This window comes from Coregonus clupeaformis, chromosome 16 (genome assembly GCF_020615455.1).
Source record: "Coregonus clupeaformis isolate EN_2021a chromosome 16, ASM2061545v1, whole genome shotgun sequence".
In the NCBI taxonomy this organism is placed as follows: Eukaryota; Metazoa; Chordata; class Actinopteri; order Salmoniformes; family Salmonidae; genus Coregonus; species Coregonus clupeaformis.
The window spans coordinates 32494508-32508253 of record NC_059207.1 but is presented as its reverse complement, the minus strand read 5'-3'; the positions used below and the strand labels follow the sequence as shown (position 1 = coordinate 32508253).

At 39.9% G+C, this 13746-nt stretch overlaps 1 protein-coding gene across 1 annotated transcript in view; it reads left to right on the top strand.

Moving 5' to 3' along the window:
- Nucleotides 1-5390: 5390 nt before the first annotated feature.
- LOC121584878 (phosphatidylinositol 4,5-bisphosphate 5-phosphatase A-like) overlaps nucleotides 5391-13746 on the top strand; it is a 43054-nt gene continuing 34698 nt past the window's right edge. The window contains exon 1 of the mRNA XM_041901072.2: nucleotides 5391-5938. The gene's annotated coding sequence lies outside the window, so the exon portion shown is untranslated. The remainder of the gene's footprint in view (nucleotides 5939-13746) is intronic.

Below are 13746 nucleotides of genomic sequence, written 5' to 3'. Positions count from 1 at the left end.
ACCCTGGAGGATAATAGTATGTTCTCTCTCACAAAGAGGAGAAATATATTTGAAAAAGACATTGTTAGCACACTGTAAATTAAACCGTAGATCTCATCTTTCTGCCACATTGAAATAATTAATTTGTCATTATATTGAACACAATGATTACAGGAAGTAGGTAATCCGTTTGGGCTACACCCTTGAGAGTCTGTCTTTACCCATAGGTCATATCACTGTATTGCACTTATTTCCTAAAATGTTTGGTCAAATGCTAATATCATAGAGAAGCACCCATAGGCGCAGATACGAGGATGGTTTCACTTACAGCATCCATTCATTAATTTTCCTCCTCACAAACACGTACGCATGCGCACATATGACAACAGGCTACACTATAATGAATTGATCTATTCGTTTATCCAGTGACCAAACATGATCCATAATTATATCCACCAATATAAAGCCTAGCTCGTATTGATTCTCGTCTTAGGCTACTTTGTAGTAGCCTACATTTGTTTACAATAACCATATAATAGAATAGAATATATGAACGCAATTGCATACTATTTGCTACCTCCACCTACGCTTCTACGAGACCATCCAGTTTCTTCAGATCTACATCATAAACCGACACACAGTGAAGTAATCTGGCAAAAATTAACAACCACATATTTTCCTTTGATTCCTGCGTGGCAAGTAGATTCGTGCAGAGCAGACGGTCTTGCTCATTCGGGTCGTCCAACTAGTCTGCAAACCTCTTCGTACTTGTGTTGATGATCACAAGTTTACTGGAGAACGGAGACCAAGTAGAGACTTTCGGACAAGGTGGATAATTGTATAATATAAGGCAGTTTATTCAGAGGTAAAGATATCTGTAAATAGCGTGCACGGACCCGTTCGTCAATCTCGTAGGGAGATATCTGAGCGAGAGCCCCTAAACATTGTGTGCTGACATTTTATACAATAAAATAAAGTAGGTTGATTCTAGTAGTTCTGATCTTCTGATTGGTCCTGATGAGTTGGGCGAGGTCACCTCCAGGCTAGTGTCACTGTTGCATTGGCTCTGAGTCGGGTTCTCTGTCTTCAGATGTTCAGCCTAAGAGAAGGGGTTTTTGTGTGTGTGTGTGTTTGTGTGTGTTTAACAGTGGTGTGTGTGTGTGTGTGTGTTTATCAGTGGTGTGTGTGTGTGTGTGTGTGTGTGTGTGTGTGTGTTTATCAGTGATGATGTGTGTGTGTGTGTGTGTGTGGGTGTGTGTGTGTGTGTCCTCAGAGCAAGAACTCGTGAGTTGGAAGAACTGAGAGACCTATGGCGTGGGTGTTGTCCATAGCCACCTGCTGATAAGGCTGACAAGATAGAAGTCTCTTGTGCATTGTATTAAATACAAAGGCCCAACACAAGATGGGTCATGCACAAGATTTTAGTCAGACCAAGCTATAACATTATATATTTACTACGACACTTGCAGCAGGTATTCTTGAAAAACAAGATGTGCTGCTCTAAGGTGATGTTCAACTACTGTCAAGTCCGGACCCTTTGCCACGTCAATTGCATTCCTGGGCCACATTCAGTTTTCAAAACGTTCCCGAACGTTGCAGATAGAAATCCCATGAATGGAGCCGACGTGATTCCTTATTCTACATGTTGGAGTGGCATGTTAGTTCTACATAGCATATTTAAAGTGCATTCGGAAAGTATTCAGACACCTTAACTTTTTCCACATTTTGTTATGTTACAGCCTTATTTTAAAATTGATTAAATAGTTTTTTTCCCCTCATCAATCTACACACAATACCCCATAATGACAAAGCAAAAACAGGTTTTTATAAATATTTGCTATTTTATAACAAATAAAAAAGTGAAATATTAGATTTACATAAGTATTCAGACCCTTTACTCAGTACTTTGTTGAAGCACCTTTGGCAGTGATTACAGCCTCAAGTCTTCTTGGGTATGACGCTACAAGCTTGGCACACCTGTATTTGGGGGAGTTTCTCCCATTCTTCTCTGCAGATCATCTCAAACTCTGTCAGGTTGGATGGGGAGCGTCGCTGCACAGCTATTTTCAGGTCTCTCCAGAGATGTTCGATCGGGTTCAAGTCCGGGCTCTGGCTGGGCCACTCAAAGGCATTCAGAGACTTGTCCCGAAGCCACGCCTGCGTTGTCTTGGTTGTGTGCTTAGGGTCGTTTTCCTGTTAGAAGGTGAACCTTCGCCCCAGTCTGAGGTCCTGAGTGCTCTGGAGCAGGTTTTTATCAAGGATCTCTCTGTACTTTGCTCCATTTTTCCCTCGATCCTGACTAGTCTCCCATTCCCTGCCGCTGAAAAACATCCCCACAGCATGATGCTGCCACCACCATGCTTCACCGTAGGATGGTGCCAGGTTTGAGTGACACTTGGCATTCAGGCCAAAGACTTCAATCTTGGTTTCATCAGAACAGAGAATCTGGTTTTTCATGGTCTGAGAGTCCTTTAGGTGCCTTTTAGCAAACTCCAAGCGGGCTGTCATGTGCCTTTTACTGAAGAGTGGCTTCCGTCTGGCCACTCTACCATAAAGGCCTGATTGGTGGAGTGCTGCAGAGATGGTTGTCCTTCTGGAAGGTTCTCCAATGTCCACAGAGGAACTCTGGAGCTCTGTCAGGGCAGCCAGCTCTAGGAAGAGTATTGGTAATTCGAAACTTCTTCCATTTAAGAATGATGGAGGCCACTGTGTTCTTGGGGACCTTCAATGCTGCAGAAATGTTTTGGTACCCTTCCCCAGATCTGTGCCTGACACAATCTTGTCTCGGAGCTCGAAGGCCAATTCCTTCATCCTCATGGCTTGGTTTTTGCTCTGACCTTATATACACAGGTGTGTGCCTTTCCAAATCATGTCCAATCAATTGAATTTACCACAGGTGGACTCCAATCAAGTTGTAGAAACATCTCAAGAATGATCAAATGAAACAGGATGCACCTGAGCTCAATTACGAGTCTCAGAGCAAAGGGTCTGAATACCTATGTAAATAAAGTATTTCTGTTTTTTTTTTTTATTACATTTGCAAACATTTCTAAAAACCTGTTTTTGCTTTGTCATTATGGGGTATTGTGTTTAGATCGATGAGGGGAAAAAATGATTTAATCAATTTTAGAATAAGGCTGTAACATAACAAAATGTGGAAAAAGTCAAGGGGTCTGAATACTTTCCGAATGCACTGTATACCGGAGAACACACAAATCATTAGCAGCAGGGAGCAGGGTGGGATAAATAAAGTATTATGCACACTCTTTAAGATAAACACACTTATGATTAAACACTCTTTATAAGATAGCACACTGATTGTAAACTCTATGTAAGATAGCACATTGATGCAATACTTTTGTGGATAACATACTTGTGGTAATTAGCGTGCATGCACAAACTTAAATACATCACACTGGTTGAATCAACGTTGTTTCCACATAATTTCAATGAAATTACGTTGAACCAATGTGGAATAGATGTTTAATTGATTGTCTGTGCCCACTGGGATAGTGGTGACAGTTTAAGACAAAAACAAAAACAAACATATAACAAATCAAAATAAACTAGTGCACCTGATAAGGCAACCCCAAATCTTTTGCAGTGGTACCAGCTCTTTTGCCAGGGCAAATGCGTCTCTAAAGCACTGAAAAATACAAACATAATTACACCCTGGCTCATTTAGAAATAGCAATATCAAACTTTTATACTTTATTAAATACACAACATTATCAAATAGACTCAATTCACATTACAATGTTACAAGCAGTGCTGGTAGGCCATACACAACCAACAAAATGGTGTCAATACCACATCTCACAGACAGTGTTTATCACATCACTGAAACACAAATCATTGTTTTACATGGCTGTCGTATTACTTTAGCAAGCGGTAAAACATTCACAGAACCAGAAACCAAAGTTAGCTTACCCAAAGTTCGACAAAGTTTCATAAACACAGCCAAAAGGTGTGAACAGGGAATGTGCTTCCCTGTCCTCTGGGGAAGAATCAACACTCCCCCAAAGAATTACGCTTTAGGTATATATGCAAATTGCTCAACTCATCTCATAGCGGCCACTAGGTGCCACTGGCTACACTCATTTTACCAAACAAAAGTGGCAGGGTCAGACTGTTGAAATGACAGATTGTACCGTTGAAATTACAGATTGTACCTTTAAACAGTACCTAATTGGTGGATAAACAAGTGAGACCAATAAAGCATACAGGTGCTATGCCCCATGGCCATATTGGGGATGGAACTGAGCCAGACCCATCCACAACAATAAATGGGGGAATTTCACTCACAGTTTGAAGGTCATGAATTTTACAGAGGTTTTACACTGTCATTCAGGAAGTCATACGCCTTATGTGGTGGACAGGAACCCTGGGATGTTGCCTTGGTAACTTAATGTTGCTGTCAATCACAGCTTCAGAACAAAGTTATGTGTGGGTTATAGCTCATTAAAAGTGACAATTTCATTAGTGGTGATGCTGATGTTAGGATTCTGTTTTTTTAAAGGTTTATCTTAACCTGGAGTCTATTTAGTGTTGTTTCAGCACAGAGATTCATAGCTATTTGTCATAGGAAATACACAGTGCTTATGCATACAGACAGTGGGTAAACCTATTCATGAATATGAATAATTAATAATCTTCAATTATGAATGCCTGTCTCATTGTTGCATTGCAAATTATCTCTGTATTGTGACCATTATGGCCTAGGCCTACTCCACTATAATTGTATGTTATTGTAATTTTAATAGATGGGGGACATATGTTTAATGATAATACATTCTGCAATATTAGAATGCTCTCGTTTTAAATTATACATTTTATTCCCTCATTATCAAGAGCTTGATGGTGGAGCTCGGGCCCGAGGTAATTCTTTATTGTGTAGTTCGTGGGAACTTAAGTGTAGCCTACTGCCTCTGGTAACTGAGAAATACTTAGAAACACAATTAGTCCACACTCGGGCCACTTTTACATAATAGGCCACATGAGACTTAACAAAACCTGCTATAGTAACAACATGACATTTAAATATGGATACGTCGCGCGCGCGCCTGGAGTCGTTGAATGGCTGCAAGTGTAGGATAGTGGGCGGCCTGTAGCCTAGGTATACAGACCCCAGAGCGGGGTATAGACTAGCCCTAGGACATGGATAGGACTGATTGTAATAAATGGTAAATAAGAGGTATCAAGGCACATTTTTATATTGTTAATTTTAATGAAAGATTGTAAAGATGCGCAAAGACGCCCGTTCCACCTCGTCAAATTGCACGGCATTGAGCAACCTTCACGGTTCCATTTCTGTAAAGAGACAGTTCACAAATATAACCGCTGTGCGGCGGTAATGCTCCACAATCTCTACTGTAGGCTGTCTGAGTAACTACTCATCATCAACAGAGCAACGCGTAGTGGACGTTCGCGTACGGAACCGGCCGAAAGAGTGTTCACATTCACAATTTAAAGGGCATAGGCTACCAAACAGTCCAAGCCCTAACGGTTTAATCGACGCAGTATTTGCATTCGGCGTGTAACGGTTGTTCTATCGTTCAGACTATAAACTGATAAGCGCAACGGGTGAATATGGACGTACGCCTGGTTTGTTTATGAAATGTAGCCTATGTTTCTCTCGTGAGCGTGGATTTGGAACCTTGCAAAAGTTCACTTGGTAGCTCACCTGCTCTCTATCGCCAGTGTGGAACGGGCTGTGATGCGGATGGTTTCATTTGAAGAAAGTCAGGCAGGTCTGATATTATAACAGTATTGTAACGGGGAAGGCTATTTAAACCTCATCCTCTGACAAGGCGTAAATACAGTAATAGCTCAGACCTATTCATCCTCAGGAGAGGTTGCGCCGAATAAGCATCAAGCTATACTCTAACTAACCAAGCATTCATTCGGAGGGGTTATCTCGTCGCCTGTCATTCTTTCATCTGTAATATTGACTGAACAGGTAATTTAGTTCTGTAACTGTGTTATAGTAAAGACACGTCATTGCATGCTTCTGCCAATGTAGGCGACCTGCTGAGCACAACACTGAATACAATCCTAAACATTTACATTTTAGTAATTTAACAGACGCTGTTATCCAGAGTGACTTACAGTAGTGAGTGCGTACTTTTTCATATTTGTTCGTATTATATTATTTCTGATGATTTCATGTATTTAATCTGGTGTCCTCTGACTCACTGTAACATCCAGAGTTGTTACATAACATAAACATGATCACTACAAGCTGTACAGTAAAAAAAGAAATCTCACACACTTGATGGTAACATGGAAATAATGTAAACAAACATTGACAGTGTTCTTCTTCACATTATCAGTTTCAGTTGTCTTACTCAGAAAAGTGGTACAAATCATATTATGCTAATATGAATTTTATGTCCCATCAATTTCTCCTATGTATAATCCGTTTGCAATAGGCATACCACTATAGGCTATCATTGTATAACCCATATGCCACTGTATGAAATCATGGTATCTATCCCTACTCTGCTTCTGTTTCATGTTACTTTTTGCCTCTGATTGAGTTACACAGCTTCAGGAAGTGGAAAGAGAGGTTGGGGTTCAGATACAGGAATCTGACCACCGAGCCCATATGGGATAGTGATTGTATAATAAAAACCTCCTAGGGCATTGTTATGTCTAGTGGAAAAATCCTTTGTGCAACTACACTGATGTTCCTTCATGCATCAGTGTTTGTACACATTTACACTAATTAACATGGTCTAACTCTTGATTGAAATAGCCACTACACCCAAATACTGGTAATGATTTATAATCATGTTGTTAAACACACAGATGCCCTCTCTCTGTTGTTATCTACCGGACACATACACAAACATGCTCTGAGAGAAGATCTGAGACTGAAACACCAAATTAAACCAACCTTCAATTTTTCTCTCACAATACCCTTGAAATAGGAGCAGAATTAGGCCACACAAGCGACTGGCCTCATTCAGTCACTGGTTGATTGGATTCCTGAAGAAATCATTTTATACATTTACATCTCTTCAGTCAGTCACTTAATTTAGAACATTAGGACCAATGGTTGTTGCACACAATTCAACTTCCAAGAGATCTGTGATAGGCTAAAGCACATGAGACTGAAGTCAAGATATAACCTCAGAATGGCTTATTTAATTCAGTTTGCTTTCATTTTCTACTTTTCCTCATGGTCATTTCAACCATATAACTTGCTTTTATTTTTTTGTCATACCCATGGTATACAGTCTGATATACTACAACTTTCAGCCAATCAGCATTCAGGGTATAAAATCACCCAGTTTATAATTAAGCTATAAAGCCCAAGGGGGTGTGGTATATGGCCAATATATTCCAATATACCATGACTAAGGGCTGTATCCAGGCACTCCGCGTTGCGTCGTACCCAAGAACAGCCCTTAGCCGTGGTATATTGGAATATATTGGCCATATACCACACCCCCTTGGGCTTTATAGCTTAATTATAAACTGGGTGATTTTATACCCTGAATGCTGATTGGCTGAAAGTTGTAGTATATCAGACTGTATACCATGGGTATGACAAAAAAATAAAAGCAAGTTATATGGTTGAAATGACCATGAGGAAAAGTGGCCATATATACAACGGGTGGGTCTAATCCTGAATGCTGATTGGTTAAAACCGCATTCCAGCCGGTGTCTATTCCACAAGTTACCACCTGCTAAATCTATGACGTTAAAATGCCTATTTACTCTGTTCCATCTGACTGCGCAATCCACTGTCTCATCAGCCCAGCCAAGCAATTTATAAACTTGATCTCCACTATCAAAAGCATCTAGACATTATCTCACATTTCTTTTAGACGAACATTTAGTTTTCAACAGCGGAGATTTGTATAAACCTTGCTGTCTGTCTCTCCGAAATTTGCAACATTGTTTCAACGTGTTGGGAGTTGGGACGAGACAGACAGGCAGCGTTTCTCAGCCAGTCGAAATCATAAATCAGCTGGCATCATTTTTATGGATATATACAAAGAAATGTCAATTGAAAAAAAGTTCAAACGAAACGAAGTGCAGCTAGTTTGCAGTCTTTCCAGCTTCAGTTTGAAGTGATTGTGTTAGCTGTGTTGTTGGCTAGCTCCTCTGAACAACAGTGTCCTGACAAGTGGGCACATTTTTTATGCCAAGCGAAATCGCGCCTCATTAGCTGATTGTTATGGATGTATCCAAATAAATGTCACTAGAAAACAGCTTAAACACATGCAAAGGCAGCTACTTTGTTGTTATTCTGGCTGCACTTTTTGATGTGACTGTAAGTTAGCCGTAGTTAGCTAGTTAACAAGCAAAGGAAAATAACGTTGCCAGCCAGTATGGCAATGGAACATTTAGAACGAACGACTGGGTCACGTCCATAGATACAGAACAAAAAGACTGGAAAACTGGGTCGCGTCTGGCAACCGAACCGATAGGACGAACGACCAGCTGGCTTGGGTAGCAACCCTAGATTTGTGTCGGGACTATATCTTGTGGAAGGATGAAATAGTATGAATAAATTCATAACAATAACGTTTTTAATAAAAATATGTCAATCATTATTTGAATATGTTGGTAACCCGGTTGTATAATGCCCTCGAAGCCGGTGTTTGGAGGATATATTGGCACGGTGCTAATATATCCTCCAAACACCGGCTTCGAGGGCATTATCACTTAAATACCACAACCACTGAGGTGCCTTATTGCTATTATAAACTGGTTACCAACGTAATTAGAACAGTAAAAATAAATGTTTTGTCATAACCGTGGTATACGGTCTGATATACCATGGCTGTCAGCCAATCAGAATTCAGGGCTCGAACCACACAGTTTATAATTCAGTTTATACTTTTTTGTGCTGTATTCTTGTGTGTTGTTTGCTGTAAGCACTCCCTCTCTTCTGCTCTCACTGTCACTCTTGCTCCTGCTCTCTCAATGTAGATGCATGCAAACATCATGACAGATTTTCTATTATCAAATCATTCCGCTCTCTCTCCCTGTAGAACGTGTGTGGAATGAAAAGTAGTTGCTGTCAGTCAGAGCCTGTCTATTCAGGCCCATGTGTAGTCCTCAGGAGGAAAGACATCTAGCTAGATAGCTAACATATAACTGCTCATAATATAGTGTATATTCTCTTAAAGCTACAGCAACACTCTAATATGTACATTCCTATGTATTTATTTGGACAGTGAAGCTAAAACATTTAAAGCTCTATACGCCAGCATTTGGTCCCATATTCCTAGCACGCAATGACTACATTGATTTGTGACTCTACACTTCTACATTACTGTGGATGCTACCATAATTATGGATAATCATGAATGAATCGTGAATAATGATGAGTGAGAAAGTTACAGAGGCATAAATATCATACCCCCCCAAAAATGCTAATCTCTCCTGTTATTGGTAATGATGAGATGTTAGCATGTTTTGGGGGTATGATCTTTGTGCATCTGTAACTTTTTCACTCATTATTATTCACAATTCATTCAGGATTATCCGTAATCATGGTAGCATCCAATCCACATTATGTAGAAGTGTTTAGAAACATATTCTATTCTTATTTACAATATAAGTGACTCCAAAATGACACAATACATTATTTACCATTAATTTCTATTGAGCACAACATAATCTGAAACACAACCAAAACAAACTGCAAATGCATCCAACAAGTTTGTAGAGTCACATGCTTGATGTAATCATTGCCTGCTAGAAATATGGGACCAAATACTAAATTTAGTACACTATAAGGGCCCGATTCAGACTTAGGAAATCGACACCTTTCCTACGCACGCCTTTCCTACGGACTTCTCACTGGTTGGTAATCATACTTACCTTATGCAGGTGCATAACGGCCTTTGCAGGCGTGGTTCCCTTGTGCGCCCTTAATATATTTAATTCAACCGCTGAAAACCCTCCCACTTGCTAGCCAACAGATTTTAACGTGGAGTTTTCATTCAATAGGGTTTTCAGTAAATTTATCTTAAGCCATCCCTTTAAATACGGTGCACCTTTAATTAAAATTCTGGCGACAGACTCACTAGAATCGAGATAACGGGTTCAGAGAACAGGTTCAAAATATAGGGATCAATGAAAGCCATCTAAATATATGCATATTAATCTCCGTTTCAGCACCAACTGGTGGATTTAAAAATCCTCTGATCTTGTAGATTATTTAGGCACATTTTAGGGTTAGGAAGGTATGTATGAATCATAAAAAAAAACATGTTTGGAGAGCCTTTACACACAAAATATATTGATGAATAAAAAATACAGTGGTTTGATTAATCCTGAAAGTTGTCATATTCAGAGTTATGGACTCTAGTCACATGACTTGGACTCAAGTCCGACACATTTGATGACTTGACTTGGAGCCTCAAGACTCGGGACTCGACTTTGACTTGAGACTGATGACTTGAAATTATATGGCCATGTTTTGTAACGTTTTTTCCCTCATATTGTGGCAGAGTCTCAGTGGATTACTCTCCACGCAGCCAGAGACAGTAACCACAGCATCTCACGTGAATAGATTGGCTAGTGAAACGCACACTTGACCTATGATTGGACCAAAAAACTGTCAATCAACACAGGTCGGGTGAGCTAGTGAACAGATTGCTGATTTGCTGTACAGCTATAGGATCGGGTGCAGCGCAAACGTCAAATTGTAGGGAGAGAGGATTGCCATAATAAATAAATATGCAGCTTCAAAAATTGGTGATCAAGAATATTAACTGTTTATCCTAGTTTGCAAGCTCACCAGAAATGGGGCATCAAGCAACAATTACTAGCATATGCCTACCGGTCTTTTAGTATGTCAAAATTGCTTGAAATTGCTAATTTACTTATGAAGCTTGCATTTGGAATTTGTTGTTAAAATGTATTATTACTGTGGCGAAGAAGCACCATAGGCGGGTGCGCTCTCCAAACTCCCTCCAGTGGAGAGCACTTTGTTCTCTTGTTGAAATGTTTGATGTTGCTTTCACACGTTTAAATGCATATGTGGTAAATCGATATTCCATCTAATCCTACATGAATTGCTAGCGTTTCATCATTCCATCCCCATACCGTTTATTGCAACACTTCGACATTTCTGTTTCATGTTTGATAGATACATTTTTATTTACCATTTCTTACTCTCTGAGTGGGTGCGATGTTTATTGTGCAAATGAACGTTCGCAAGACTCATGTAGAAGTTCTGTTTATTTAATTAAATGTATGGTTTCCTTCATAATTCTCTATGTCTCTGTCATTCTGGTTGTGCGTTATAGGACACCGCGTGCCTCAGTGCATATATAAATAGGCTACGTGACCTGTGCGCTACAATTTGGAGTCAGTATGTTGAATAGAGAAAAGTATTGTTCCATTTATGAATGGTGAGGAAATATCTATTTGGTTTCCCAACTGGAGGCTTTGCAGTCTTGCCCTCTACCTATGTCCGTTCAGATAGAACAGGTTACGCCTGATATAGAGGCTATTTCTTTTGGGCTTTTTCCCCATGTATATTTAGTAAATATATTTGTACATTTTGTATGATATGGCACTTTCACCATTAAATCACCAGGACCTGTAAATAAATCTACACTCTGAGCACGTCAACCTGTCTTGCCTTCTGCTGATTTCATGCCCTTACGACTGCTACAAAGTCCCTTTTTTACAATGACATAATCAAAATGTGTTGTAGACCAAATAATGAAAAGGGCTGTATGGTAGCCTCAATAAATAGACAAAGATTTGTAGTTGAACAAGTCATTGCATGTATAGATTTGGTTTTTACTTGACTTGACTCGACTTTCTTGCTCTTAGAATGCACAACTTGGACTTAACTCGAGACTCGACCCATTCTACTTGGGACACGACTTGAGACTTGGACCTTGTGACTTAAGACTTGCTTGTGACTCGAATAATAGTGACTTGGTCCCACCACTGGTCATATTCAAGTTCAAGTGTACAATAGTGGTTTAACAATAGTCCTATTAATCTACCCTAATTCTCACTAATCATGGAACTGTATGACAACGGTCCAGTCGTCGTGAACCGTGCGTCCAGGCTCCAGGTTTAACCTGCTACTTGTGATCTGAGTTCCATAATGATTCAAATAGGCTACATGTCACAAATTATTGCACAACGTTAGCCTAATAGGATCCACTAATGCTAGCGACCCTCAGGAACAACTACACGGACGTGACAGAGGAAAGAAAGATAAACAGAATGGAATGGAATGATGCAAAATGTAGGCTACAAATAGAAGGAAACTAAGACTAAAGTGACAGTAATAAATGTATGTGGGTATTACTGACGGTGGCTCCCGATAGTGGCTAATATTGAACATGATACAAATTGTAAAATAAAAAGGAGAAAAGCCTGGCCATATAATTAAAACATTCTAAAGCGCATACATCAACTCGGCAGGTTTGGCCCTACAGAAGCCTATAGACATTTACATTACATTTTAGTCATTTAGCAGACGCTCTTATCCAGAGCGACTTACAGTTAGTGAATACATATATATTTTTTATACTGGCCCCCCGTGGGAATCGAACCCACAACCCTGGCGTTGCAAACGCCATGCTCTATCAACTGAGCTACATCCCTGCCGGCCATTCCCTCCCCTACCCTGGACGACGCTGGGCCAATTGTGCGCCGCCCATGAGTCTCCCGGTCGCGGCCGGCGGCGACAGAGCCTGGATTCGAACCAGGATCTATAGCGTGGGTCTCCAAATTTCATCCACATAAATTATGAGGGCATACAATTAAAATTCTGAATAACAGCACAGCTATTTATAGCCTACTTCACTGTGGAAAAGGGGCTGCAATACATGTCATGTTGATATGATTTTCAGTTTGCTTCCACATGACTGGTTTATCATTTGTCTCCATGGATCATAAGGAAAAATCATCTAAAACAATTGCTATGTGTATTTGTGATCCCCTTCTCCAAACGGATTACTCATTTACCTAGCGCTTTTCAATAGCTCTTATCAATTTATAAATTACAGTGCATGGAGAATGCTGTTATTTATATGTGACTCATTTCAGGAAACTAGGCATATGTCGCGCATCACTACTTCACAGGAGCGCCATTTGAACTGAAACTTTTTTTTAAAAATCAAAATGCGTTTTTTGGCAGAAATGCCTTCTGGAACATGTGAACTTTAATGTGCCTTAATAACAAACTTGCCATCTGTAAATACGAATAAAATGGTAACATGACAAGCCTAGTTGGTTTAGCCATGGAAAAGGAAAAAGACAGCAACCTTCCCACTAGCCATGATTGGCTGAGGTAATGAGTGGGCTGGACATGCCGAGAGACGAGTTCGGATTGGTCTGCCATGTAGCATGCTTCTGTCTATAATATGAGTTGGTCAGTATTTTGTAGGTAATCCTTTTTAATGCAGCTTTTTTGAAAGATATCACATAGTAGAACTGCATAAGTGTTGCTCTCCACATTCTGGAGGACCGAGTTCTGAAATCAGTGGAATTAGAGTATGATAGCTAAGGAGATGGAGAAAATTATGCCGTTTGATTGCAAATATTTGACCGACCGGCTCGATTCGGTCTTATGTAGCAAAATTTGAAATGATGTTTTTTACATTGGATAAAAGTAGAGACTCAGAGCTAGAAAATTATATATCATACACTACAGTTGAGGAACAATGGGAAAGTAATTCTGCTTTGAATGTTGATAAACTTGTAACCTCACATTTGAGAAAATGATCCTTGAATGTTTTGGTACCTACTGGAGAGCTCTTCTTTGTCTAC